The sequence below is a fragment of the Anser anser genome, assembly GCF_964211835.1.
Source record: "Anser anser genome assembly, chromosome: 3".
In the NCBI taxonomy this organism is placed as follows: Eukaryota; Metazoa; Chordata; class Aves; order Anseriformes; family Anatidae; genus Anser; species Anser anser.
The window spans coordinates 110408904-110436637 of NC_139722.1; the positions used below are offsets into that span (position 1 = coordinate 110408904).

Genomic DNA, 27734 nt, shown 5'->3' on the forward strand with positions numbered 1-27734 from the left:
TTTTATACCAAAATTTTGTCTTTATTTTTAACAGTACCTTCATGTGGATTGTAGACATCCTATTTATTTCCGCGGGCCATCACAGCAGCTTTGCTTGTACTTAATAAGGTGTTGGCTCATCTCTATTCACTTGCTGGTTCATAGGGAGAGAACAGCAGTAGGAGCTTGTATTTTTTCTTTAAGGATTTAATGACAACAGTAACAGCAACTGCAGTTTCAAAGAAAAGAGTCTTCTAGTAACAAACGATACTGGACAGCTGGATATACCATTGAGAAGGAAGAAAATCATGTTGAACAATACTTCGTCTTGATCTATTGTAATGTCACTAAGCCTTGCCCCTGTTGAAGAGTTTTTCTCCACATTTCTGTCATAAATCTGGGTTTTAAGAGCTTAGTACTGGACACTGTTTGTGTTTGGATTTATGTATGTCCAATTCCATAGGTATGTGGAAGTAATTAAAAAATAAATGAAAGGACACGGTCTACTTTAGAACAGATTAACAGTTTATTAGGAATGTCCAGACTGAGCATACATACACACACTCACATTGCTGTGTTTCTCAACTAAAAATAGGAATTAACTTCTGTAGAAGAGGGCAATGTGCAGCATACGTACCTAGGTTTACAATAGCTAACTCCTGTGTGGATTTTAATTCCAGTGTTTCAACAATTACCTTTGCTCGTGTTTTTGTTTCTGTGTTTTCTTTTTTTTTTTTTAAACAAAATAAGCATTTAACAATATGTGTTAATGGGACCTTTTTAAAAATGAATTTGGTACGTGCTGACCGCTTGTTATTAAGGGTAGGAAGTTGAGGATGGAAAGCTTCTCTTCCAGCACACCTCTCAATTTATGCATGTTATCATCTGTTTTGCCTTGTATTGGAGCGGCCATACTTTAAGAATTGAATGAAACTACTTGTCATACCTATCATTTCATTGCTTAATTAGTCAGCTAGATTGCTGACATGTCCTTGTCCCCCCAGGCTCTGATCTTGCTGTCATTTTAGCACTCACTCAGGGTAAGAGTATGAGACCAGAAATCTAATCTGTGTCTACTCACAGCAAAACAAAACAGCACGGTAAGGCCACAAGCACAATTCACAAGTTATTCTTAATGTGCAAGACCACTACCAGGGCGATATTACATCCAAATATTGCAGTTACATAATGCACTGTGATGGGGTTTGATCCTGTTTGCTGGAGGTTGTGTAAAAAAAAAAAAAAAAAAAAAAAAAACAATTTCCATGTTACTTGATGTCTGGTGGAGTCTGGCACTAGGGTTGAAGACAAGTGGCCAAAGTAAAGCATTCTGGTACTACCCTGCAGAGAAGAGACTTCTATGGAGGAGATTTTATCATCTTTCTTGATGGAGGTTGTGCTCCCCAGTGCTCATTGTTTGAGAGTTGTTTTTTTACAGATCTGCATCCAAGGAAATATCTCTGCTTTATTTCATGTTTTCATTGGGCTGAAATAATGCATCACTGCTGTATTTGATTCTCATAGTTTTAGATTTTCTAAAAGCTGAAACTGATTAAGAAAAGACGCAGGAGTGAACCTACTGAAAATACTGTGGTGTTATAAATGCAGCCAAGTAGTTTCTGCTGTTACGCAGGGTGTTAGTTTCCTAATATTTTGGTGCCTGCCTTCTTGCAGCCCGCTCCTCTGCCACTGAAGCTGAGGCACAGCTGAGATCAGCAAAAGTCAAAGTACTGAAACTTAAATATTCATTAGGGCCATGGGGGAAGATGGAGCTCTGCATTGACCTTCTGCAGTTTAAGAAGGCTTTAATTAATTTTTAACAAATTTTGGATGATATGAGACCATTAGGGAACGTGCAGTGTCTGGGTTTGTTATGTTACAGCTAGGTTGGAAAGTTTTGCTTACTGGGTATACTAAAGTACTGTATGATCACTTGCAATTCAGAAAGCTTTTTCTAAGTCATTTTTCTGTGCTTAAATTGTTTTGATCTAAGATGATCTAGTAATTTTAGATCTAAAGCACTTTACTTGGAATGCTGCTTGAAATTCAAAGAGTACTGCCACTGTAAAAGAAAAGAAAATTAAAGGATTTCCTCACACCAGTACAAAATAGTACCCAGGTAGGACTTGGACTGTTGGCGCACATAACTTATTGCTCAACAACAGTGTTGGTGTTTAGCAGCTCTGACAAAACTCCCACCAAAGGTTATAGGCACTATACAAACATGAACTTGGCACGTGTCCTTATATAGGGGGAATAGTCCCATTGGAGTGAGCATAGGTGAAGGAAGGTTAAGTAGCTGAACTTAGTGATTTGTCCGAGTTATCTGGGCACAGAAAGCCTCTACTAGAACTGTGACCAGAACCCAAGTATCCTGACACAGTCAATTCCCCGTCTTGGTTGTCTTCATGGGAAATGGTTGCAGGGCAGAAATGCTAGTCTTAGACAACAAGAACACAGCATTAATGCTAGAATTTAGCGTTTAAGGAACAAGACTCCTTAAAATGCCTCTGCAAATCTTTGATAGAGTATTTGGAACTCATTTTTTCCTTCACACACTAATGGTGTTCATAACATTTGCTGAACACAAAAATACAAATGCTGTTACTAACATCTATATATCAGCAAGATTATTAGGTGCAAATTACTCTTGAAAGATTTGACACATGACAGATTCCTGCTCAAGATAGAGGTTCCAAATACTTGAAGTTATGTTACCCTCTTAAAAAAGAAAAAAAAAGCAATTAGATTTTGAAAACAGTAGTGAAGTTCCTAGGAATTTAAATACCTAGGATTTAAAAGTTCCTAGAACTTAAAAGTAGGGCAAGAAAGGGTGATATTTTCCAAAGTATACACCCAAAAATTAAATCCCTAGGGTATGGTTGGACACCAAAATCGCTTCGTTCAGTATTCAGCTTCAATGAGCCTTCTAGCATTGGCACCCGGGATGTAAGAAAACTTCCACAGAAGTGCAGTTGTGTTTGCTGTTGAAACATCATAGCCCGAATCCAACACTTTACCATTACCCAAGTAGTGGTGGAAGGTGTTTCTTGCCTGAGGGATATCTGACTTCCCACACAAGATTTTTTTTTGTGTATGCATGTTTTTTTAATATATAGCAACAGTGTCTGCGGTAATGAAAGAGAAAAATAAAACAATGAATTTTCAGCAGTCAGCAGTCTTGGACATGTCTCATTTGAGAAAAGGCTTAAGCTAATGCATCTATGTGAATTGCAAAAGGCTTTCTTCTACGGGAGTCGTATGATCTTTTAACAGCTGGATGCTATTTCTAGATTTTCCTGGAATCACATCCACAGTTAATTACCCCTATTACTCGTGACACCATGGAAATCAAACTCCTTTGAGTTCCTTTGTTCAGAGATTTATGTTGTACAAGATAATTATGTGTAAAAGCTTCGTATAAAACTAGGGAGAAAATTCCAGAAAACGCGTTCTGATCTGGTGGTACGGAGCATCGTGCTGGGTATCCCCAAGGTGAGGAGGGTGCTCCAGCATGGAGTCGTGGACTGGTTAACTTTAAGGAACTCAACAGTCAGTGCAGCTGGAATCTGAAACACCAATAAATAGGCATTAATTTTAATAGCTGTGAAAATGCTGGAACTAGAGTTTGAAGCAAAGACTGTATCTCACTGGGAGACTGAAATAAAAACTTACTGCCCAGACAATTATAGGTGATTGTTGGTCAGAAGGACAAGTCATGAAACTAAATATGAGCAGTATTTAACCTTTTTTTTTCTTTTTTTTTTTTTTTTTCTTGAAATGATTGTTCTCAGGCTTATAACCAACCTGTGCCTGAAGCTATGGATGCTGTCTGGTAATTCCTGCAATATGGACCCAAGTCCTGTTCTGTCTGAAATGCAGGTCTAAAATAACGATGCTAATTATAGTAATAACCATAACAGTGTCTCCCCCTCCTCCAGGGCTTGCCTTTGGCCTCTTTCCTCTCCAGAGACATTGCCTCACTTGGTGTCCACTTACCATCCCTTAATAAAATTCATATGTGAGTAAAGGATGCAAATGAGGCTGCTTCTGCCTGCCCCAAGCTGATGGGTTTGGTCTACTTTAGGTTGGTGAAGGTCATGAATGCTGGTGATTGAAGAGTCTAAGAGTCTTGCCCCTTTCATATTAATTTCCTTTAAGGAGCACCTCTACTTCTTTAGCTGCTGTAAGATCGGCCTGCACTGGCTGCTGTCTCTTTGGTCATTTGCAGCATACCTCTCTCTGCATGTTGTTCACCTGATCTTTTTCAAATGTTTACCTTGCACTGTTTGCCTGGGCAGTTGGAGAACTGGAGCAGCAAGGCCTCCCTAATGCCTTCCTTCCCTTTGAGCAGGCCCTTCCCATAGCCTGGCGGTCCCGTACTGGGGAGGAAGGGGGTAAGGCAGGGCCTAGCTCTCCACAAAGGTCCAGCCAGCTCTCGGCCTGGTTGGGCTAGCTCAGCATTTGCCATATGTGGGTTGGGAGGAAGTTTTGCTTCAAAATATTATTACCTGTACTTCCTGAAGAAATAGCTTAATTCTCTCCCGTCTTCCTTCCACGTCTCCTCTAAAATAATCTGAGTCATCGGGGAGTTTAAAAATGCAAAGTCTAAAAGTCTAGAATTAGCCCACAGTTAATCATCTTAAATGGCTTGAAGACTATGGTGTGCCGTCTATATTTAGATGAGTCTGACAAACGCACTGTGAAACTGTAATTAAGCTTCTTAGTCATCGGTCTGCTCCAGTGCTGTCAAGCCAAACTGAATTGGGCTTGTTGGGCTTGTTACTGCTGTACCGATGTCACTGCTCTCCACACGGTTTGGGTAACAAGGTTCTGCCTTTCACAGAGGTGATGGAGACTGACTTTATTCCGCTTGCCATTGATTTTGGGGAAAAAAGTTGAATTTCTTTCAGGCTCAAAAGCTAGTGTCTTTGCCAGCGGTTCCCTTTCATCAAACCAAGGCATGGCATGCACACCAGTGCCCATCATGGCTCTAGCAGATTAAAATAAACAGACTTCAACTGGCTGAACTTTGGTCTCATCTCTTAGTATACCTGGGTTATGCTGAGCTTACTGGAGGTGAGATCCAGGTATCAGTTTGAGAGTTACAACTGGGTCTGTAGTACATACCACGTATCTCAAAGTCATGCATTTTGATGGTTTTGTCAGAATAAGGGGGCAGGAATGCGACCACGTTTATGTGGGAGGTAAGGAGTTATTTACTAGTCAACAGATAATCACCCTCAACCGCAGAGTTATTTTTACATGTTGAAAGCCCACATCTCCTGCGGTGGGTCGGCACTGCTTCTTCAACAGCTAGCATGCGCCCTTCCCTTCAGGAAACCATTCCAGGAAGGTTTTTCCTACTACATGGTAGGTTGGTTGTACCAGGCTGCAGCCAAGGTTCAGGCCCTGTTGATGGCCACAAATCCAAAGTCCTTGGGTTTTGGATACTGCAGTTGTGACGAAACTACTGAAAGGCAACAGTTATGTTAGCTGTGGGGAATCCAGCCTGTTCTGATGTCCTGTCTACAGGGTTTGGAAATCTGTGTTCATCGGTCGTAGGTATGCACTTGGCAGAGTGGGTGTGTGGACTCATTGTCAGCACCAGCCCCGGTAGCTCCCAGAGATCTCCATCTCGCAGCCCCCTCTCAGGCTATCCAGAATATCTCGGCAAATAAAACTCCTGTACTCCAGTCTTCATAATTAGCATTTCTCTGACAATAAGTGATTATGTGAACAGACATGGAATGTGTATCAGACCACAGGATGTTTTTTGAACTTGTTCTGGGTTGATTTAGATGTTTTTTTGAGTTACGCTTAGCACTTGATGAAAGCAAGACAGGGTAATAAATAGGCCTGGCTGTCCTATTAATGCAGACACCATGTTGACCTTTATGACAGTCACAGTGTTGCTGATAGTCGGGAAAACATAGGCATTGATTTTGGTGCCTGTAGACAAGAGCTTGTTGATGACCTTTTACATTGGCAGGAAAGAAGAATACGCATTCACATCGTAGTCCAAAGCCAATAATAACATTTCTGGTTGTCAGCATCGTTGTTTAAGCTCTCGTTTTCTTGTTTAAACCAAAATGAATGTTTCATATGGCCAGTGGTAGCCAGTTCTCTTGTGCCAGCTGAGCTAGCTGGTTTAAGCCCTAATGAAACATGTTTGTAGGAAATGTGCTGTGCTGTAATCAGATACAGAATCCTTTTTCTGCAGCGCATATAGTAACCCATCTCCACCCAGTACCCTTTGTAATCCGTTGCGTTCCTGGGCTGCTTTTATTCCAAAAGCTTTCTGTCTGATAGGCAGGTTATATTTCAAACTGTCTGGGGGAGGAGCACGTGAGAATAACCTCCTTAGGAGAGAAAAGGAGTTCCCAGGTAGTTCTCAGGGGAACAAGGAGAAACCTGTAGTTCAAGGCAGAATAAATGCTTACACAAAAATGAAACGTACGACTTCTCGGTTGTTTAGTGGAGGGGGAGTGAAATAGCATTGGATGTAGTATGAGGTGGTACTCTCCAAGGTCTCAGAGATGCTTGCTGTTTCTGGTTGTTCACTTCTCATATTTACCTCAACACTATCAACCTTATGTGACTGAACAGTAGGAAGAGCTCATCTTAAGACACAGATACAGCGATGCTGCCAAGCAGAGAAATTACATTAAATTGCAAATGGTAGATTAAGGAGATCTCTTATTGTCTCTCTGTATCAAAAGTATCTCAGTTATGCGTTCACATCAGCACTCCCTGACCTTCTGGAACATCTTCTTTAATGAGTTTGCTTCTTTCAAGCTTCAAGCTAGCTGCAAAGGAATCGTGCAGCTCATTTGCATGAGATCTTTGTTACTTCCTATGCAGATAGTTCATCAAGCCCAGAGAGGACTCAGGAGATAGTGGGCAGAATTTTAAGATATCTACTGTGAGGAAGTTGTGCAAAAAAAAAAGGCAGTATGAGAAAATCTGTCTTTGCTTACAGCCCTAAGACAATTTATCTTTTAATAGGAAAAAAGCCTCACAGGTAATGTGAACAGAGAGACAGTGAGATAATTGTGTTGAAGCACAGACAATTCATTAAACTTGCAGGTTCTCAAGTGTTAATAAAAGAGACTTCCTTTTTTATACTACACTTAAACAATCTCTTATTACTGTTTGGGTGACTTTTAAATGGTGTTTGTCAACTCAACTAGCTATGAGCTTTTTATGTGTTGCTTACTATTAACTAACATTTGGAGATAAAGCAACCTTGTTAGAATAAGGAGTGAACTGTTCTCTTCACTTCCAATACAAGTGTCGTATTTTTCCATTTTGTTGAAGTTATAGGCTAAAGAATATCTTGCTCTCACCTAATGCTTGCTCAGGTTTTGCATTTGCTGCATTGTGATCAGCCCCTGTCCTGACTTCTCACATTCCCACCTTCTCTGCTCCACCTTGTGCCAGCACCAGCCCTGATCGGGGGTTATTTGAGTAACAGGAACACAACAGTGACCTGGGAACCCGGCAGGACAGTCCCTTTCAGTGGCAGCACAGTCATTGCTGGACTGTAAAGCATATCCTGGGTGTCCCAGTGAAATGCTCTTCTGGGACAGTTGTCATTCACAGCAGCTGCAGGCTCTGATGATACTGTGGTACTTGGCCTCATACTGCTGGGAAGCAACTTGTTCACGCCACAAATGCAACGCAAAGTGAGTCTTCTACCACTATTTCGTGTGGAAATGGCTTTGATGGTTTAACTCCATCTGTTCATACTTAAAGCAAAATCATTCCATGTTAATTTCTTTAATCACCCAAGTTCCCATTTACTGAATATAGTTACTCTGGCACTATAGGGAAAGCAAAATCCTTTTCTCTGTTGTCATTGGTTTTGTGTTTTGTGCAAATCAAATGAATTCTTAATGAGGGAGCCACTGTTCGTGCAAGTGGGAAGGAGGGATGCAGTGTATCACTGCTAATTATCAGATAGCTAATTATTACAGCTTCTTGGTACTGTTTATTATACTTGTGTTTCACTGCTGATCAGAGTGTTCACTAATTTCTCTATAAGTGGGGAAGCATTCTGTATGCACAAAAACATGTATGTATGCATAGATATGCATATATACTAATAACTTCTTAAAATAAAATTATCTAAGTATTTATCCATAGTTCTTATTTGTAAGAAGAAGAAAAAAATCCTATTGAAAGCAAAGAAATCTAAAACAAATACAGTCTGAAGGTCTGAAACTCAACTGCAAGTGTGGGCTATTAAAAAGTGACTTTTACAGAAGTGTCTTTCTGGGGAAAAGGAGTTTTCATTCCATGATATTCTTCAGCCTGCTTTTTGTCTTAGAATTGTGATGACTGAAGATGAGCGCACCCCTCTATAGCACCAAGAAGGGTACAAGTGGTACAAATGTAATGCATTTTGTAGAGAAAACTGTGTGTGTTTTGATAACATGCAGGAGCAGTTAGCAGTTCTGTCAACTGCTTATGTGAGTAGGAGTTCCTAGGACTGGACTTTAATAAAATGGATCCATTTTTGAGAGCAAGTCACCTGCCTGCCTCAAATACCCAGTTCCTAGAGGTGTCTGCTTCTCTCCACTGGCTGCAAAAGATTATAGGTAAGTTAAACTTGGACAATTGACAGGCATTTAAAATTGGTGAGACGGACTATCCCTGAATATTGACAGCCTCTTTCTTGTGTGCATGACCTGGAGTAGAGCCATAACAGGACAGAACACTCAGGTGTGGCTGCACAAGTAGGAGTCCTCTATATAGGGGGGTAAGAACAGTGTCAGCTTTTCAGCAAAATGAGGATCCCCTGCTTCGCTCTACCCATCAGTTAGTGATTTGGTAAAAACTGGTATGAGAAGCGATGTTTAGCATGTGGCAAGCTATCCGTGAACAGTCATGTGTGAGACCAGAAGTGACATCTTTTTACTACCCATTACAACCCAAAGGAGTGTCCAGATACTGTATGGATGTGCTTGAGACTCGTGCCTTTATGAGTAGGCTTCTGCTTGTGTGGCCTCCTTAGGCTACCAAAGCGATCAATTCGTTCTTAGTTGGCCATTGCTCGTTTTGCCTGCGTAGTTGTACTGCAGTGGTTGGCAGCGTTAGTTGGGTAGTGGATTTCATCTCTTTGCAGCCTTGCTTGATCCCCTCCTCCTCCTTGCAAGTGGCTCTACGAGTGTAGTAGAATGAACTGGTGGAGAGCGGCGTCTCTTTTCTTCATATGATTCCTGTGACTGCTGCCAACAGGAGTGAGTTTGTATTCCTCAGAAATGTAGGTGAAACCAATCCCTTCCTTGTTCCAGCTGCTGCTTTCAGCCTTTCACACTACAGTGTTCTGTGCCCTTTTTCTAGCAGCAAAGCAGCTGTACTGCTGTCAGAGATTTAGGGTACCGTTGGATAGCATTGTCACCTCTACAAGAGATGCTTCATTTAGGCTCTCAGGTTTAAAAAGCAGATCAGCCAGGAATTTACCCATGTTGCTGCACAGCAGTGGGGGTCCTACACAGGTCTGGAGGCAGAGCTTGAGCTCCTTCCAGCCTCAGCCCCGCACTTCTCCCCTTATCCCATTTGTGAGCACACGTAGCAAGAAACCAGAGCGTTGTGTAGCGGGAGACAAGTTGCCACATGCATCCCTTGTGCAGGGCTCGTGACTCGTGTAGCACCATGCGTGCTGTGACCCAGGGAACTAGGCTGGGTAGCGTGCTGCTTGCACCAAGGGCCAGCAGAAAGGCACAGCTTTCACCGACAAGTAAGGCAACTAAATGCTGTCTGGGAGCGGTTGGTATTATCCTTTCCTCCCTCAGGAATACCATATGTGGTGCTAAGTTAATCTCTTGAACCAAATTTTGGACTGTGGTGTTATTTTTAAGTTCCCAGCTTGATACAGATATGATAAATTAGCCAAGCTATGGGCTTGACTCAGGCACAGTGCAGCTGAAAAGAGTACACACCAAGTGTGATAAAACCCGCAGCACCCCGTGAGGTTGGCTCTTAGGTGCCTCAGACGTAGGGCTCAAAAGCTTCCAATGATCTGGAGCTGTCATTTTTGTGGACCTCACATTTGCTTTGGTTAAATGGACGGGAGTGCCACCTCATGAGGATGTCTGGAAAATTAAATGTTTAATCTTCTAGATTAAAATACCACGAAGATGGAGGCTGTAGAAAAGCCCTTTGATGAGATTAATGATACTGTGTTCAGTTCAAGGTCCAGGGAGCGTGCAGCAGGTGAAGCATGAGGACAAACAACTAATAATACGGAAACAATAGGAACAGTGGGTAGTCCCATTCAGGGTGGTCGCCAGGCCCCGTCTGTAAGGGACGAGTCTAGGGAAAGAAGTGCTCCTAAAGATTGGATCAAACTGCAGATATACAAAGGGTGCCAATTAATGTTGAGTACACAGTGATAATTGTGTAATATCCCAACTTCTGATCTTTGATTTAGCAACGTTAAGTGCTGCTGCTAAAGTGTTTCAGTTTTCTTTACATCCTTATTAGTAGTGGGGATGCAGAAACCAGGTCTCCAGGGCTGCCCTAGAAAAAGCATTTTAATTGCAGATTAATATACATAATTTGCAGGATGATAAACACATGGCTCCTTCTGCAATTTTCATAATTGCTCTTTAAGGTATTTCTGCCTTATTGGGGCAGTGTAGCTCCCATTGAAATGGATGGAAACATTGGTAGTGCCTGCAGCAGTTCTGGACTGGACCAGTTAGCAATTCTGCAAAATGTCTTTGCAAATAATGTTTGGGAATTTAACCAGCGTTACGACATTCAAAGCCTTACTTCTCATATTTTTAAATCTAACTTGTATTTACAAATCACAGCACTTAGATTTGTCACCTTCATAAAATATTGTTTCACCTTTTGTGGAAAAATAGTGTCTTTTAGATAAGTAATGGCTGTAGTTTTGTGTGTTTTATTTCATCTTGGAAATGTAAAACTGTGTCCCATTCTGCGGGAAGAAAATCCATCTCTGGCCTTTGGTGGTGACAACTCGAAAAGCTAATAAGCACAAGGCATGTTCTGTGACGAGGCAAAGGGGAGTTTTATTCAAAAAAAGGCACTAAGGCTAGAATCTATTCAATGTTTCCCATGTAAATATATATTATGAGTTATAGAAACCTTTGAATTTCCTTGAATGAGTCTAACTTGCTCACCAGTCTGCCTTACCAGCAAGTGCAAGGTTCTTCAAATAGGAGAGGGGTCCTTACCACGGGCTGCTGAAGTCGGAGAAGGGATGGCCGTCCGCTTCTGTTGCCTTTGAACTGTGGGAATGCTCGTGCTGCCTGTTCTGGGCTGTACCTTCCTGCCTTAAGACCTGAATCAAATCTTGTGAGTCCTTCAAGAGAGAGAGAGATGAAGAGCCTCGTTTCGCCACTTTCTGTGGGATTGCAGAGGTGCTGAAGTTACTTGCCTGAAATCAGCCATTTAAATACCCTTAAGGTGCGTAAATGCAAGAAGAAAGAGAGGAGCTGCTGGGGGCGTTCAGGTTTCTTGAGTGCTCATGTTCCTAAAGGTCAGTGCTTTCGTGGCGCTGTCCCATCTCTCTGGTAGGGCACAAGCTGGATGAGGTGCAAGCACCGTTGGCTAGGTGAGGCAGCCTGCCGAAGCATTTGAAAAAAGCTCGAAGTAAAACCTGGGCTAGTTTCTGGGATGTGTAATCTGAAAAACCTTACCTGTTACGAAGGCCTTTTATTTTCTTGAAGTTCTTTGCTGGGATTTCTGTGCTGGCAGGGACCCGGGAGGAGGCAGCAGGTAGTGTGAGGCCAGCGGCTGGCTCCTGGAGCAGGCACCGAGGATAACCAAGCACCTTGCTGCCATTCAGCAAAATGTTCTCAAAGGATGGGAAAGGCTTTGATTTGCATGCTTGGCTTTACACGCTGTGACTCCTGTTTTGGTAAAGCTTTGCTTTTTAAAAGGTAAAAAGGAAGAAGGGATGCTTCTCGAGTAAGACATTTTTGAAGCTACCATCAAAACCCAAATCCTCAAATTCTTAAAAAACATGATAAAACCTAACATTTTTCTCTTGAGTTTTTACACCTTTTCATCAGGCTCTTTAACAAGCAGAGTACTGAACAACTTCTAAATGGAAAACTTGATTCTTTCAAGTGTTCCTTTACAAGCTAACAAGCAGCTAAATACAACTGGAATAAGCTGATGTTGCTGCAGCATTTAACTTTTAGCTCTTACATCAGACTTTGTTGTGGAGCTGTTTCAGATTGTTAAAATCTTCAGTAGGCTCTAAACTCTTTTAGGCCCTCAGCAAAGCATTCTGTTAAGGAACTAGACTAACAATAGCCTGTTTTCTCTGGTTGCCTGAAGGGTGGGTTTGGTTCATCTTGGCTGGCAAGCACCTCGACTTGGAAATAAGAGAGTATGAATAAATATTCCTTTGCTTCTGTCATGATGAGTTATGGACATATTACAAAAATAATTATCTTCACTTCATAAATCAGCCTGATAGTTAACTTTGGTTTAGTTGCTAATTCACTGTTCCTGCTAATCTTTCTTTGGTTTGGTCAGATATTTAGGCGTAAGAATAAATCACGGTTCTCAGCCAGAATGCTTCTATTTTTTTGTTGCTGGGGACGAAAAGTGAGCCTAAAAGCAAAATAGACAGCTTCTGTGAACAGATCTGCTGTACAGTGGTGGCCCTAAAATTGAGGGGTTAGTGTTAGCTGTTCTACCCTGCTTTTTTTTTTCTGCCTTTTACAGACAGAAATTGTGTCTCATTTATTTAAAATAGTGACAGTTGTTAGTTTTAGATGGGCAGTTAATTAAATAGGATTGATTTGTGAAGCTGGATATACTGAGAAGTAAAAACCAGGAGAGACAGGGAAGCCATATATGCCAGAAGCTAAGTCCTAGGGAGTGCGACACAGTCAAATATTACACGTGTATGTTGTACCCATCCCCACTAGCAAATACGAGGTAAGTGCAAATCTTTTTAAGTAGAAAGAATCAAGCCAGTTAAAAGGAAATTGGTGTATTTCTGAGATGCTAGAAGAAATATGTTACCAATTCATATTGCAACACAGCTCTGAGGACTAGGAGCCTGCATAATAAACCAAGCACTTCTGAGATAGTGCCGGCACACTAGCTGCATGTTCTACAACAGCATTTTTTAGCCATGTTCAACAGTGTGCTTGCTATCGCTCCTCCATTTGTTGAATTCAGGATGACCTTTGCATGAATAAAGTCAAATAGGATTAAGGCAGGAATTTTCAACAATGGGAAAGAGCAACAGATGTAGCCGACTTTGAACGTGGGAGGATTGTTGATGTACGGTTGCCTAAAGGGAGTGTCTGTGGTGACAAAAAAAAAAAAAGGGGAAAAAAAGCAACAATTTCCTAAAAAAAAAAAAAAAAAAAAAAAACTGCATAAGAGAAAAGAAAATAAATAGAAAATAATCCAAAGGAACTGAGTGATCTGGGCTTTACTGAAGTCAAGCTGCCTGTATTTTTTTTTTAAACTCACTGCCTCCTTATAAATATTTTTTCTACTCTTTCAGAAGAACTATCTGTTCTCTGTGTCTATCACTGTATCAGCTATCTGAGGGTTGTTTTGTGTGTAACGTATCTTAGATCCACGTTTTTTCTGAGTTATTTTAATGTGCATAGATGGAGTATGGAGATGTTTCTCTGGAGAAAGAGGCGTTTTAAAACAAAATCCAAATCCTGCTAATATTTTTAAATTTGATTTATCCTATGCAGAAACATACAGATGGATCTCAAAACGCGACCAGTGCAAGCACTCTATATAGAGACTTAGAGAAAGAAAAAATTGCTGTAACGTACAAAAAACAAGAACTCTTTCTGACATATCTCAAGCAGTTCTGTGCCTCTTAGATGAAGTGGATTTTTTTTTTCATTTCAAAAAAAGAAAAAGGACATGCCTATGCTTTTTCTTGGTAGATTTAGAGAAATATTTTTGTACCTTTATGCTAGTATTTGGTTACCTTTTTTAAATACAACTGCTTCTTGGAAAATCATGTGGTTTCATTGTTGACGAGCTATTCTGCAGTTTAGTAGACAGTGGTGTTAATCCCTAAATGATACTTCATAGTCTGTAGTAATGAATAATGCACAAATTTTAAATATAGTTCATATGTATAATTCAGACAAATCAGCTTTGAAAAGCATGCATGGGAAAAACCTTTAAAGTGTGAGGGAAATCATGTGCCCTAGCTCAGCAAAGGGGCTTTAAAGGAGCTAGCTAGAAACTAAAATCATTAAGGAAATCACGTCAGAAATGTTACAAAAAATATTGGTTGGCTTCATATATTAGAAGATCAACTGTAATGTTTAAGAGCTTGATTAAAACACCCACTGATTAAATGCCTACATTACACTTTAAAGAGAGCTATGCTGTGGAGAGGGCAGTTTCTCTCTGTACAAAAATCATTGGGATTCAGAGTATGTAGCATGGTAAAACACCTTCTAATGCAGCTTATTCTGCCTCTTCCCGTGCTGATTTAGAGCAGAGCTGTGGGCTACCCTCTAGCTACTGTCACACTGCTGTGAACTCAGTAATCCTAAGATGTCTCCCATCCCCAAAAAAGGAGAGTCTTCCAACAGACACTAAAAAAAGTAAGAACAAGAAATTTGTGATCTGATACTGAATATCTTGAACGCAGCTCCAAGCGCCAGAGGCTTCATCAGAAATTTTTGTTACCTCAGGGAAGATGTTGTGGTGTTTAATTTTAGGACTACAAACAAATTCATATGCAAGCCTGGCATCTTCAGCACCAAGAGCGTGTAAGTCTGTTGTTTGACTCAAGTGGTTTTGTGCCCACTTGTAGTTGTAGAAAGTGTCCTTTCTTCTCCTGTGGGCTTACTGCAGAGACAGACACTGGCCCATGCGTAGGGCTCACAAATGTTTACGTAATTGCTGGCCCTGATGGTGCATGCACGGTTGTGTGAAAAGCTCTCATATTCACAAGAGCAACAACTTGAAATAAATTGTGAAATAACAATTTGTCAGTGACTATTAAACAGCTGGCCTTTTGTACGTGTTCATGAAAATTAGTGCCTCATCCACTGAAAGGCACTGGGAAGCTGAAGTCCTTTAGCCCATCCTGAATCAAGTTCCTGGCCAGTGAAATCTCTCATCCAACTTTCCATGAGTATGGAAAGAGCAGTTTCTGGTTCCTTAATTGTCTTTTGTAGCTTTAAAGGGCAATAAACAAGTCAGAGTACAGTCTCTGTATTTTCAGTGGGCCAGCCAAAATCTCTGTTCTCCCTCACTTCATCAGCGCCTCTGAGACAAAGATGTCACTGCTCTTCTTCAGGCTTTTGCAAGGGTGGTGTTTCCTGGCTTGCTTCAGTATAAATAGATCTTTGAAATCCAACTCAGACAATCGTGCTTTAAAGGTATACTAAAATTTTACACCATCTGAAATATTTATAAATAGAAATAGACCAGTATTGCCATATATTTTTTTCAGTTACCTGCCTTTTTTTTTTTTTTTTTTTTACTTCTGGAGTATAATGAAAGTCATTTTTTTACTTAGAAAACAGATAGAATGTGTTTCTCTTGTTTCAAGTGATCTTAGTCATTTTTACACACAAACACACACATACGGAGTATCTGTATGTATATTTTCTTAGTATATACATTTAGGTCTATGCCATTCGGTGCTAGAGGTAGGTAGTTTATCGTGATTTTCATTGACAGCAGGAACTCAGTAACATAATATGACTTTATCCTTTGGTTTGAGACTCTGGAGTGTAGACCAAAACCCAGTCCATAAGCTTGAGTATACAACTGTAGCATACCAATTTTTTTTTTGATGATTCTTATAACTGTGACCACAGACCTTCTACATTGTAGTTCAAATGCTAATGGAATATTAACATATATTTTTAAAAATGTTTTGATTTTTCAATGCATTTAACTGTTTTTATTTTTTTCCTAGCAACAACACTAGACTTAAAAAAAAAGAAAAGGCCTACTAAAGTTAGGCTTTATTTTAGTGAGCTATCTCTCTATATTTATGTAATTTAAATGTAGAGCCAGAACGTGACATAGATATGAGTAACGGCAAATAACCAGAAAATAATTCCAAGGAGAGCTTCCAAGTTTCTGGACTTTTTTTCCATTTCTGGTCTCCTTGGACATGCAGTTGATCTGTTTACAAACACTTTTTATCAATCACAAACGCAATCTGTCTTTTTCACAAGTATTTAAAGAGTCTGTGAACCCACAACAAATGGGACTAGCAATTTGTTCGGGACATGAAATGATTTGCATCAGTGCACTTCAGTCCTTCAAGAAAGGATGTTTTTATTTTTATTTTTACTTCTATTTTTATTTTGAGGAACCAAGTAGTGTGAGTAGTCCACAAACAAATGAAACGTATTCCTTGAACTTTTGCGTGCTGGGTATTTTGTTGTGCACAGATGACATGGGCTTTGGTCTGCGTCACCTCTTGTCTCACTTTCACCACGTCTTGAGACAGTTGCTTCACCAATATTTCATGCCTAGTACAGTGGAGAAGAGTAGAGAAAGACAGACCAACCAGAGTATACATTTTGGAGCTGTACTATTAACAATTTCATCTCATTGAACTCCTGCACTTTGTCCCTGCTGCTTCTGGCAGGAGCGATGAGCTCCGCGTGGAGCCTCAGCCAGGTGAATCCTGCTGGACAAAACATGTCTGCTGGGGAGCTCTTTGAAAAATACAGTAGCTTTTTTAAGTTTGGCCATGACTGAAACCAAACAAAAAAAAATTGTTTGGATTAGACTCTGGAAGAAAGTCTCTTTTGACCTCTTCTCCTAGTTACATTGGTTACAATCGTATTGTTCGTGTCTGATTCGGGGCATGAGGGAGATCTCCGGAGTGTCCCATAGGATGCGGGCAGGGGTAGCATCCCCTACGGCAGCGGGCAGCTTCGAAGTGTCAGAAGCTGGGAGTTCTCCACCTAACCTCGTCCCCTGGGAGTCCAGTGCCCTCCCCTTCTACCCTGCAGGACTTACAGGAGGCATTGCAGAGCTCAGAATAGAGCACAGCTGTGAAACAGGAGCAGCACTTGTGCTGCCAAGGTTTTATAAAGAGGAGATCGTAAAAATCATTGCAAAAGGACTTTGCAAAAAGTATTTACATACGCTAGAAGACTTTGTGAACATGACTTGTTGAGAAACTGGACTGTGACTGAAAGTAGCATGCACACTGTGTACATATCAACTCCTTGTTCTCCCAGTAGCGCTTCTGTTTGAGTAGTCTGTAAATTTTATTGTAACTGTAGGCAAAACTGCTCTTTGAACTCTTCCCCTGCAGAGTTTTAAAGGCAAGGTGGATGTTATTCAAGTGATGTCAGGCTGCTTGTTTTCTAGTCAGGTCTTGGGTCATGCTCCTGCTGCAAACTGTTGCCTAGCAATCTGCAAACCCCACATTTTGAGATGATGAATCCTACAGATTCAGTAAGATACAGTAAGTAGCATTTAAAAGTTCATCTAACTTGCGAGCAATACCCAATATTCGAAGGAACTTTGTAGCATCCACTGGAAGCTTATTTAGAGTGGAAACAAAGTGGAAAATATGTTTGCTTCTGTACATTTGCAGAAGTTCAGGCATTACAGGTAACTGGCCGTGTCACCAGAGCTCTCCTGTATGTGTGCTTTTGCTTCCCTTGATTCTCCCCATTTCAGCGATTGTCATAATCATTTAATCTCTCATTATGCAATCTGAATGTTGCTACACATTTATTAGCAAACTTACTGTCAGACTAGTGGTAATGCTCTAATTTACACTTCCCAAAGCATGGAAATTTCTGTGTAAGGCTCCCTTCTTTTCCCTCCTCCCCTTATCCCGGGGTGCTCGTGCAGCGCAAAGCATTGCAGGAGGCTGAGATGCGTGAATGATAAGTGCTGTGTGCATTGCAACACCTGGACGTGATCAGACTTGCTGAGGATGATGTACAGGGCTCGAGCCTGAGTTTTCTGCATTTGTGCTGGCGTTTGGCTGAAGCCTTTCCCCGTGTAGCTCCTCAGGGTTGTCTGATTAATCTTGTTGCCTCCCCCAACCCAAGGGACAGCTGTCGGTACCTTCCCCAAAGCCCCTTCTGACAGCACTGGTGCTCCTGGTTGAAAGACTGCAGTCTTCTGGGGCACTCTTTCCATCTAGGTGTTTCCTGGTGCTGTATGCAGATGAGCGTTTGGGATCATGAACAGCTCATACCAGAAGCACGTTAAGCATTGCATCATCCCAGGACCAATTTGAGAGCCTTTCTTTCATGAGCGCTTAATTTTATTTAACTTAACCACATAAATTAAGTCCAAAGGATAACTTAAAATGGAGCTCTTCCTTCCATTCATAAGCTGTCAGTTCAAAGGCATAACATCTCTTAAGGACCTTAATCCAATGGATATTAATGTATTAGGAACCCAGTGATGTCGTCTGTCTTGTCGCTGTAGAGTTGGTGATAGTTAAATAATGGATTCGTGATTTGAAGAGTGTTGAGAGATCAGTGAATCACGAATCCACCTCTCCGGTACTGCCCTATTCCTTGCCATAGAAATACCAATTCCAAGCAGTCGGGAGTCCCTGTAGAGTTGTCTGTTCAAGAAAACTGAGCTGTCTGTCATCTGCATACAATACTCACTGAGTGTTACGCTCGTTATGTAGCTAGTGGTACATGTTAAAAACCCTTTTGAGTTCCTTGTGTTGCCATATCATAGCAGCACTTCTCCCTCACCTGATAGGGATGGCTTCTCTATTTATCACCTGCAGAATGTGTTTCTTGAAGTCACAATAAGCTTGTCAAAGCTTTCAATAATATATTTAGAGTGTAATATTTTGGCAAAACATATATTTTTTTATTTGTCTGACAATTTAGTTCTTATTTCAGGGAATTCAAATCAGAAAAAAATAGCTGCTGAACAAACTCTGTGCTTCTGAACATTAGGTGATTTTTTACAATGTCAAAGTAGTATATTGCATTAAGGAAAAACCCCTCTCTCTGCAGACAATATACTGATACATATTTCATTCAGAATTTTATGAGGTAGATCCTGGGGATCGCCGAGGAGTTTTACATGTGTAAAAACGAAGCGCAGAAGAGCCGACTGCTGCGTGTTGCTGTAACACCCCTAGAACATGGCTAACGCCCAATTACTGCGTGCTTAGACTTGGATGGTAATTACAATTGAGCTGTAAAATATTTTGACAGTTTCCAACTGTTGTGTGGTTGTTAGCCAGACATCATATGGGAATGAAGCACGGTGATTTGAGTCTTTCTATATACAGATCTGCTTAAATACAGACTTCAAAATAAACAAGTAGCGTAAAGTGTTAATCAACAGCAGTATTTAATTATTAGCAGCTTTTGTTGACTTCTGCGGGAGAGAATTCCTGTTTTCTGAAGATTTTGATTTCTCAAATGAGACTTGCCATACATTTCTGCTTCAGCTTTTCATTTACAAGCTTTTACTTGTTGAGTGCTAAAAGCATAACCACACCAAATTTAATTTGTAGCATGAAAATGATGTGTGTATTTTTCAAGAGGATAGATTTGCCAGTGTGCAAGCTAGAAAAGCTTGTGTTAATTATGTATTATAAAACAAAAAGGATATTTTCTTTTAGCATGCATTTTTCCTTTTAGCTGTACAAGTCCTAGCAATTAGCAAACTTGGAGAGTGTAAGGATTCCTGGAAAAATATAGGTTAAGCCAAGCTGCACTCGAATCATTGCTACTTTTACATGTATTTTTATTTTGAGATGAAACTCATAAAGCAAAAATATTCAAAGTGCATGCAAATTAAGCTCCAGATTGTGCCGGTCTTGTTATGTTCATTAAGCCATTGAATCCTTGAGCAGTGGCTGTTATTCTGTAGGGGCTATTCACAGCACAAGGTGCTATTCAGTGAGGTAAAGATGGCTATCTGCCTGCACGCTGCTGAAACGATGCTTGTTCCACTGGGCAGCTAAACCAAGAACGCTCACGTCTGCCATTCCTTCGTTTTTCACCTGCGTTATTTCATAATATTTTTTGGTTTTGTACGCTTTTTTAGGAAAGGGGAGAAGGAAGCATCCTGGTTATGGTGTGGAATTTTTCACCTGCTATCGTCCTGATTTCTGTGCGGAGGGGAAGCTGAAGCGCCAGGCTGTGATATCTCTGCTGTGACTGAGAGCTGAGTCTGGCCAGTTTGGTTACCAGCATCTCTCTGATTTTACTATTTGCCCAAATACGCGATTTTACCAAACTGTGATTGGGTGGTTACTGACTGACTGGTGTCCTGGGTTTGAACTGAACTGTGATTCTTGCATGAAATAGACTTGCAAATGTATCCTAGGTTTTAAAGTGTTTGTGTGAGTCGCTGCATTTGGAGCAGAGCCTTGTGTTAGGGACTGTTGAACTTCACGTGCTCAATTAAATCTAACTGAGACACTCAGAGAAGGTAGGTCTGAAATGCATCGTCAAAGATCACTTGGTCCTTTTGCTTGCCCAGCAGCAAGTTGAGCTGTGCAAAAGGGAAGATTTGTTCAACCTGTTGTTAAAGACCTCCAGTAACGAAGCATCCACGGCTTTCCAAGGCAGTCTGTGCCAGTGCTTCATTACATTGTTTTATAGACTGCTCCTCTTAACGTCTGACCTGTTGCAATTAAAGCCTGTAAATTGTTTTTGGTAATCACTGACGTGGAGGGCAAAGGGTTTTGTTTCTTCTTCAGACTCTTACACGCTTGCAGACTTACCGTGTTCCTTTCCTGTATCATTTTTTCTTTACCATAAATGACCTAAATTTGCTCCAGCTTTCTTCAGGGGCTGTTCTTTTCTGATTTTTCTTTGGGCTCACCTCCCTTGCACTGTGTTGCACATAACTGGATGTAAACTTTCAGCTGCAGCTTTATTGCTGCTGCGTGGAGTGGGAGAGGCAGTACCCGCATGTCTTGTGAGCTTTATTCCTGTCTGTACATCTCAGTGTGGTGTTTGTCTTTTTCACAACAGCCTGATGTTGTTGACTTATGTTCAGCTTGAATACACTGTTTCCCCCACATCCTTTTGTCAAGAACTGTTACCTAACCTGTTCTTCCTCATCCTGCATTTATGTAAATGATTGCTCCTTCCTATGTTGCACTTGTACATATTGAATTTCATCTTGTTTTCTTCAGACTTTTTCTCCTTTGTATATGCTCAGCATTCTCCTAGTGCATTTGCTGTCCGTCCCAGCTTCATGTCTGGTGTATCATCCACCTTCCTAAATCAAACTTCGAGTGCTGAGCCCAAGAAACACACTTGCAGAATCCCTTTTAATGCATAATTCCAAAAATAATTTAAAACTAATATTGGTTGTAGTTTTCCCGTCTGTTTTGCACCTATGCTGTGCAATTCTCATTAATGCCTCATTTTCCGTGCTTCCTCACGAGAACGTCTCGAGTGACAGTACGAAGAAGGCACCTACAGTCACCGTGTGTCACCTGCTGCTGCTCCCCTCCCTTGCCTGCTTCCCTGTGACAGACGGAAACTGGACAGGTTGTCGTGATTTGGTGCTGACAAATTGATGTTTGTTCCTTGTCTCCTCTTTAACTTTCACACGCTAACAAACAACTTAATTATTTGTTCTACCTTTTGCTCATTAGTTTGTTTGCATTCCTCCAATTCTCTCTCTCTCTTTCTTTTTTTTTTTTTAAATTCTTTTAAAGGCTGGAAGGGAATGTAGTTATTTTCCTATTCATATAGTTTCTCACCCATCTTCTTCAGGCTTTCAAATTGATTATTAATTTCAGATGCTGTTTCAGATTGGCTGTTCCAGTACCCTGAGATTACATTAAACATGTATAACTGATCTGAAGGCTTCTGGCTTATCGAAACTGTTTCCACACCTGGCAGAAATCTGACCTTTTTGTGGCTGCTATTAGTAATGCTAGTCTCCAACTTGCATCTGACTTGTAGAATAAAGACTGCTGGAGAAAAAAGAAAGGTGTCGAGCATTTCAGATGGCTCTGTGTCATCTGCGTGTAGCTCCTTACCCCTGAGTGGTGAAGCAACATTTTAATTAATCTCTATCTTGTTACTGTTCCCATAGGTAGGCTGCTGATGCGGGGGTTTAGCAAGGCTAAAACTGACCTGTTTCTATTAAACTCCTATTCATTTATAGCAACCCTAAGGAGCTTTCTTGAGAAGAGCCATCTTTATACCTATCTAAGTTCCTGGACTCCGGCACCTCCTGCGAGCTTGTGGAGGATGCTTATTTTATTCCCACCCTCAGCTAAGAAGCGTTGCCTAGAATTCAGAGGCACCACATCAGGTGTCTGTGTCAGCAAAACCAAACTCAAGAATACCAAGTGCTCCAAGCCCCTCCAAAGGCAGGTTGTTTTCCTTTGTTAGAGAATACCTGTGCAAATCTGGCACGTGTTGTGTTCTCAAGTATTTGAAACAAAGATTTCTCATCGGCAAAAATTGATGCTTCCCTAAGTCTGCCCGTGACTGTGCATGAATACAAATGATGCAGTAGATTTACAAAATAGGTTTCTCTAAAGTTCTGTGGAGCAATGCCACCGTAATGATGGCTGCCTGGAAGAACGACGTCTGTTGAAGTGTTCAGAGGAGTGGGAGAATGACTTGCATTTGTGTAATGGCTCGTGTTAAAAGACAAAGCAGCAGAAATTCCTGCAAAAGCAGCAAGAGTTCACTGTTTTGGGGAAGAATTGGCAGCGGCTGTCATTTTTATTTTGCCTTGTGCTTGCTTGTTTTTAGTTTGCCTTGTGCTTTCTTTCAGAAGAGATTCTTGTGACCTTTCCTGACAAGCTCTAACACTTCCATTGTTTGCTGCAGGCCTTTGAAATGTGGCAGGATAGCCTTGGGCCCAGGGAGGTGCATTTTGCTAGTTCAGTTCCCATTTAACAAAGTTAAAAGCTTTGAAAATTGCTATTCCTCATCTGTGGTTTGAGTTGCTTAACTCTGGCGAGCTGCCCGAAACCCTGCACCTTCCCGTGGTGGCTGAGTGCCAGGGACTGTGAACCGGCAGCATCCTGGTAGCCCAGCTGGACTTTCAGCACAGATTACCCACAAGCCGAGGCCCCAGCCCATGTGCCACTGGGGCAACCGGAGAAAGGAAGGTGGCCACAAGGAAATTGCTCCTCTCCTCAGAGCAGGAAAACGAGGCCCCGTCCCTGCGTGCAAGCTCTTCGTGCTGTTACGTTACTAATGTGTGTAGTCATCAGAGAAGGAGCTCAGTGTTCAGCTTAGTGGTATGAATTATACACCTTTTCCTCTTTTTTTTTTTAATTGAAGACATTTCGTTCAGGACAAAGATTATGTGACCTCAGGGAAGAGCAGCTAGACAGGCCTCAGCTGATCCTTTGTAATGCTTCAATCTGAGGAGGAGCTTGCTGTGATTTTTTTTTTCTTTGCTCGGCTGTGCTGACCATCAGGTGAAATGACTTGCCCATAAGTAACCAAATCCATTACACTGTCTCAGATTAGTTTCTCCTTTACCAGCTAATTAACATAATCTTCTTCTTGCCATCAGCTAATAAATTTGGGGCTTCTCGACCCGGTGAGTTAGCTGCCCTCCATTCTTCTGCAGTGCTGCTGTTCTCTGTGAGGAGCGTTCACAGGGGGAGGTGGTTGTGGGTAGTTACTCAGGTTGAAGCAAACAGTCTGCTTGTTCCTAATTAATTCCCAGGAACAGACAGGCTCTGGGTCCTGTTGCCCAAATGAGGAAGCTGTCCGGTAGGTGTTGTGTTGTGGTTTGTGGTTCTGAAGGTTTAGAGTTCAGTTCCTGAATACTTACCTTTTTTTTTTTTTATCCTTTTAATCACCAACAATGGAAACTGAAAACCCTGATGTTAAAGATTATGCTAAGAAAAAGTTACTTCATTACTAGACAAGGCAAAAGCTGAAAGAAGGCTACCAGATAATTACAAAAATTACAAAATTCAGTACTTAGGCTACCTTAAATCCAGCAATTCAAAGCTCTGTTACTGTAATCTCTCCCATTTTTGTGCACTATATGCCTGTAAGTTGCCTATATGAAGGAGGACGGTCGCTTCATTTTGCAGGAGGAAAGCCACGAAGAGCCTGGACAGAGCTCGTGACGCAGAACTGGTGTGTGATGCTATGCAAGCTACCTGGACCGGTGTTTGAGCTGCCAGTAACATGTCCCTGTCCCTGGGGTGTCTGGGTCTTAAACTTTATCTTAACTTGTCTGATTCTGGAAGCTGGTTTTGTGTTTTTGTTTTTTTTTTTTTCTGAGCATTCTCACCTGCCTCAGGATCAGGAGGAGGAGCGGTTGCTTTGCTGGGGTGCTGGGAATGCGTACACTGGATTCGTGTAGGGTAGCATCTTTGAGTTCTTATGATGATAGCTAATTCTCCTTATTGGCTGAGCCAAGTTATTTTATTTCAGGCTGTTTCCCTATTTGTAAAATACCAATCATGAGTCTGTATTGTGTCAATAAATTCATTTACTCTTTGTGGAGTGCCCTAACGTTAAGTTGGAGTCCTGTGTTCGATGCAGGGCTTGCATTGCACTCCCTAATTGAAGCTGGATGCCACGCACTGTAAGTTAAGAGCAAGAAGATACAGTGAGCATCAACTTTTGACCTTGAATAGCGAGATAGATAGGGACTGCGTGAGAAGAAGCTGGTAGTGATGATTAGAATAAAAAATGCCATCATAACGTTTGTCTGGGGGTAGGACAAACAAAAGTTGTGTTGATCAAACTAACTCAAGCATGAGGGACTTGCTAAACATTGCAGGCTGGGACCAGAAGCGACAGCATGTTGAAGGACAACTATTATGTCTATGATTCAGCCATGTACAGCACAAACTGTGCGAGTTTAGGTGAGAAACAGGAAGGAAGAATGGCAAACAGGAGGGATCTGCGACTGCATGGCAGAGGGAATACAGTGCTGGGGTCCTGGGCTGAGTGTGCTTCATGATGGTGTGCGGTATCTTCATGGGTTCTTCCGTGGGTCCCAAGTGCTCAGGTAAACACGACATCCTGCAGCTTAGGACATGGGACCATGCTGCCCATCCACCTCCAGCTGAAACAGACGGAAAGCACTAAAACCAAGTAACACCGCCCCCTGCCCCTCAAATTACTTGGAGAGGCAAATGAAGGGAGATGAGACTTTGCAGGAAGTTGTTCCATTCCCTAGCACATCGCTGCTCTGCACAGTGCTGTGAGCAAGCACCTGTTGCAAATCAGCATAATTCAGAATGCTACAGAAGAGGAGAAGAGGACACACAGGCAGCTTTGATTGTTTTCTTTCCCTTCCCAGACGGTGCAGATCCGCCGTTCTTATTGTCTACAAAACTACGTTTGTTCCATATCCTGGCATATTAAATAGCAGGTACTTTTTGCTGCTTTCCTTTTCTTTTCCCAGGTACAGTTAGGAAAAGCTCTTTCCAAGCCTCATGGTTCCCAAAATACGTAACAGACCAGGGGAAACCCATAGGGTGAACTGATTTCACCTGCAGGACAGACAGCAAACTTGAGACATGTCCCAAGGATTTCACTTTCCTCTTTACCTGGCAAAACTTGCCAGGTTCAAACCTCAGAGCATCATGTCGGATTGGGCAGACGTCTGAACGTGCAGGTTGGGATTGAACACGGAGTGACTTGGTTGTGCCAAAATTAAGCCTGTAAAATGTTAGGTAATTAAAAGCTTTTAAGATAAAATTTTATATTTTGCTGCATATCCACAGCAGCTGCGGGCACAATCAGAAGAATGGTCATGGCAAAGTTTTGGGTTAGGGTTGTCAGGTACGTTTCTGGGAAACGTATCTTTTCTAATACTTGCAGTGCACCTTCCTCAGCAGAAGAAAAAAGCAATGCCACTTGTGTTTTGTTGTGGCACTGAACCCATCGTAATGACCTATGACTTAAAAAGCAAATAACTAGCCTAAATAAAGAATATCTCAGTATTGCTGGGTTGTGAGGATGTTTTTCCATCTTTGGAATAAACGAGAAAGTTTTATTCTGTCTCGCAGACTGGGTTTCCGCGTTCTATTTCTGTTCTGTTATCAGTCAAAAATCAGCTTTTGACTTAAGCCTGGCCTGTTCCACGGACTAGAATAAACAAAATTGAGAGCACGTTGGACTCTCCCAGACCTTGCCAAAGGCATAAACTCGTATTAAGTGAGCCAGCTTCAGCTTTAGAATACTCCCAGGCTAGGCGATTCCTGTGGAAATGAAATCCTGGGGTACGATCCTGATGATATAAAATGGTCTATTTGACTGAAGTGTGTTGAAGTGAGTTGTGTCCACTGCACTTTGTGGTGTTTTTCAGGCCGAGTCTCAGTTCAGACAAGTTTCCTAAACCTTTTCTGCATCCAGCTGTGTGCTGCACGCTTTGTCTCACCTAGTCGTGTGTTACGTTCATTTACCTTATCTTGTGTTTTAATGGTTTCACAATTTTCAGTGAGCTAGATGGCACTGCAGCTGTGATACGAGTAAGGGAAAATCCCTTTTGTTTTGCTCAGTCAAATAAGGCAGAGACTGTTGCCTGTACTTGTTTCTTGAGGAACATAACTTGTTTGTTGATTGTTTGCAGGTCTTCCCTACTCTGCTTTCAGCCCTATCTCGATCTTAGCTTCCTCTCCTCCTGCACTTAATTACCTTTCCTAGCTTCTTCTCTCAACCCCTTTCCTCTTTAGGGAGCTGTGTTCATTAATATAAAACTCAAACCACACGAGTCTTCCACCAAGATTCCCACAGCTACTACATACTTTTTTTTCCTTGCTCCACTCCAGGACTCCTCTGAGCATCTTTCTCTTCCAGGCTCCGGTGCTGCCCCTTGCTCTCTTCAAGCTCCTCCATGCCGTGCTACCTGTCACCGAGCTCTGGAGAGCTGCTGAAGTCAAGCCCCTGATATCTTCACCCTGGCTGCTCCCCATGTCTCTTACGAGGGCTTGGTTTGTAGCCCCGTGTTCCCACCGCCAGTTGTTCTCCTGTGCTAACCAGCAGCGCACCTGGCAGCAGCAAACCAATTATTTAAATGTTTGGAAACATAGAGGCGCAGCCTGATATTTAAAGCTCTGGTCCTCTTGTTAATGTGCAATAATGGTCTGGTGGGATAATCTCCCAAGGGGAAAAATGCATACGATATAAAACATATTAATTAAGCTACCAGGACATGTAAAAGAGGAATGAAGTAAAGAGACTTCGGTGCTTCTGTTGACTGAAACAAGGATGCCATGAAGCTCGTGCTGACTCCAGCTGGTAAATCCACCCACACGATGCTGCATCTGGGGCTGAGCTAGCGAGCAAGGGACCGGCTCTGGTACCTCTGCATTCACCATGCAGTTAATCCTAAACCAGATAAAACTTGGTGGCGTTAGAGGCAGTAACCTGCTTATCAGCGAGGGGATCTGGCAGTCTGTTGTGGATAGCTGATGCTTTTTTAGTGGCATTTCCAAATGAGTTCTCAGGGGCTTGGGCTTTTGAACTTAAAACAACAAGTTGTGGCTGCTTGATGTTTAGAACAATTGCATAGTCAGCTCTTTAATGAATGATGGAAGGAAAAGCTAACTCATTTTTCATGTCATTTGATCAGTTCTTGCCATTCTTATAGAGCTAATATAAGTTAGAAAAAGCTGCTTGGTGGTATTTGGGTTTATTCTCAACCTGGGACTAATATGTGTTACCTCCAGGTATCAAAAGGCAATATTTTCCATAATGATATTTCAAACAAAACAAAACTAAAAAACCCCTTTTGTTAACCCTTCTGAAGCAATGTCAGGTGCTCGTGCACAGTTTTGCCCTGATTAAAATATCTCCAGCGTGTCTTGGGTTGAATGCTTTTATCAT

The 27734-nt window shown here is 41.6% G+C and overlaps 1 protein-coding gene and 1 long non-coding RNA gene across 18 annotated transcripts in view; both read left to right on the forward strand.

The window, feature by feature from the left end:
- On the forward strand, positions 1-27656 carry LOC310897988. Its single transcript, XR_014582873.1, has 2 exons — positions 1-23651; positions 23981-27656. It is a non-coding gene; the product is annotated as an uncharacterized lncRNA (long non-coding RNA).
- Positions 1-27734, forward strand: part of EHBP1 (EH domain binding protein 1) — a 214381-nt gene that overhangs the window by 103576 nt on the left and 83071 nt on the right. The gene's annotated exons all lie outside the window — the stretch shown is intronic.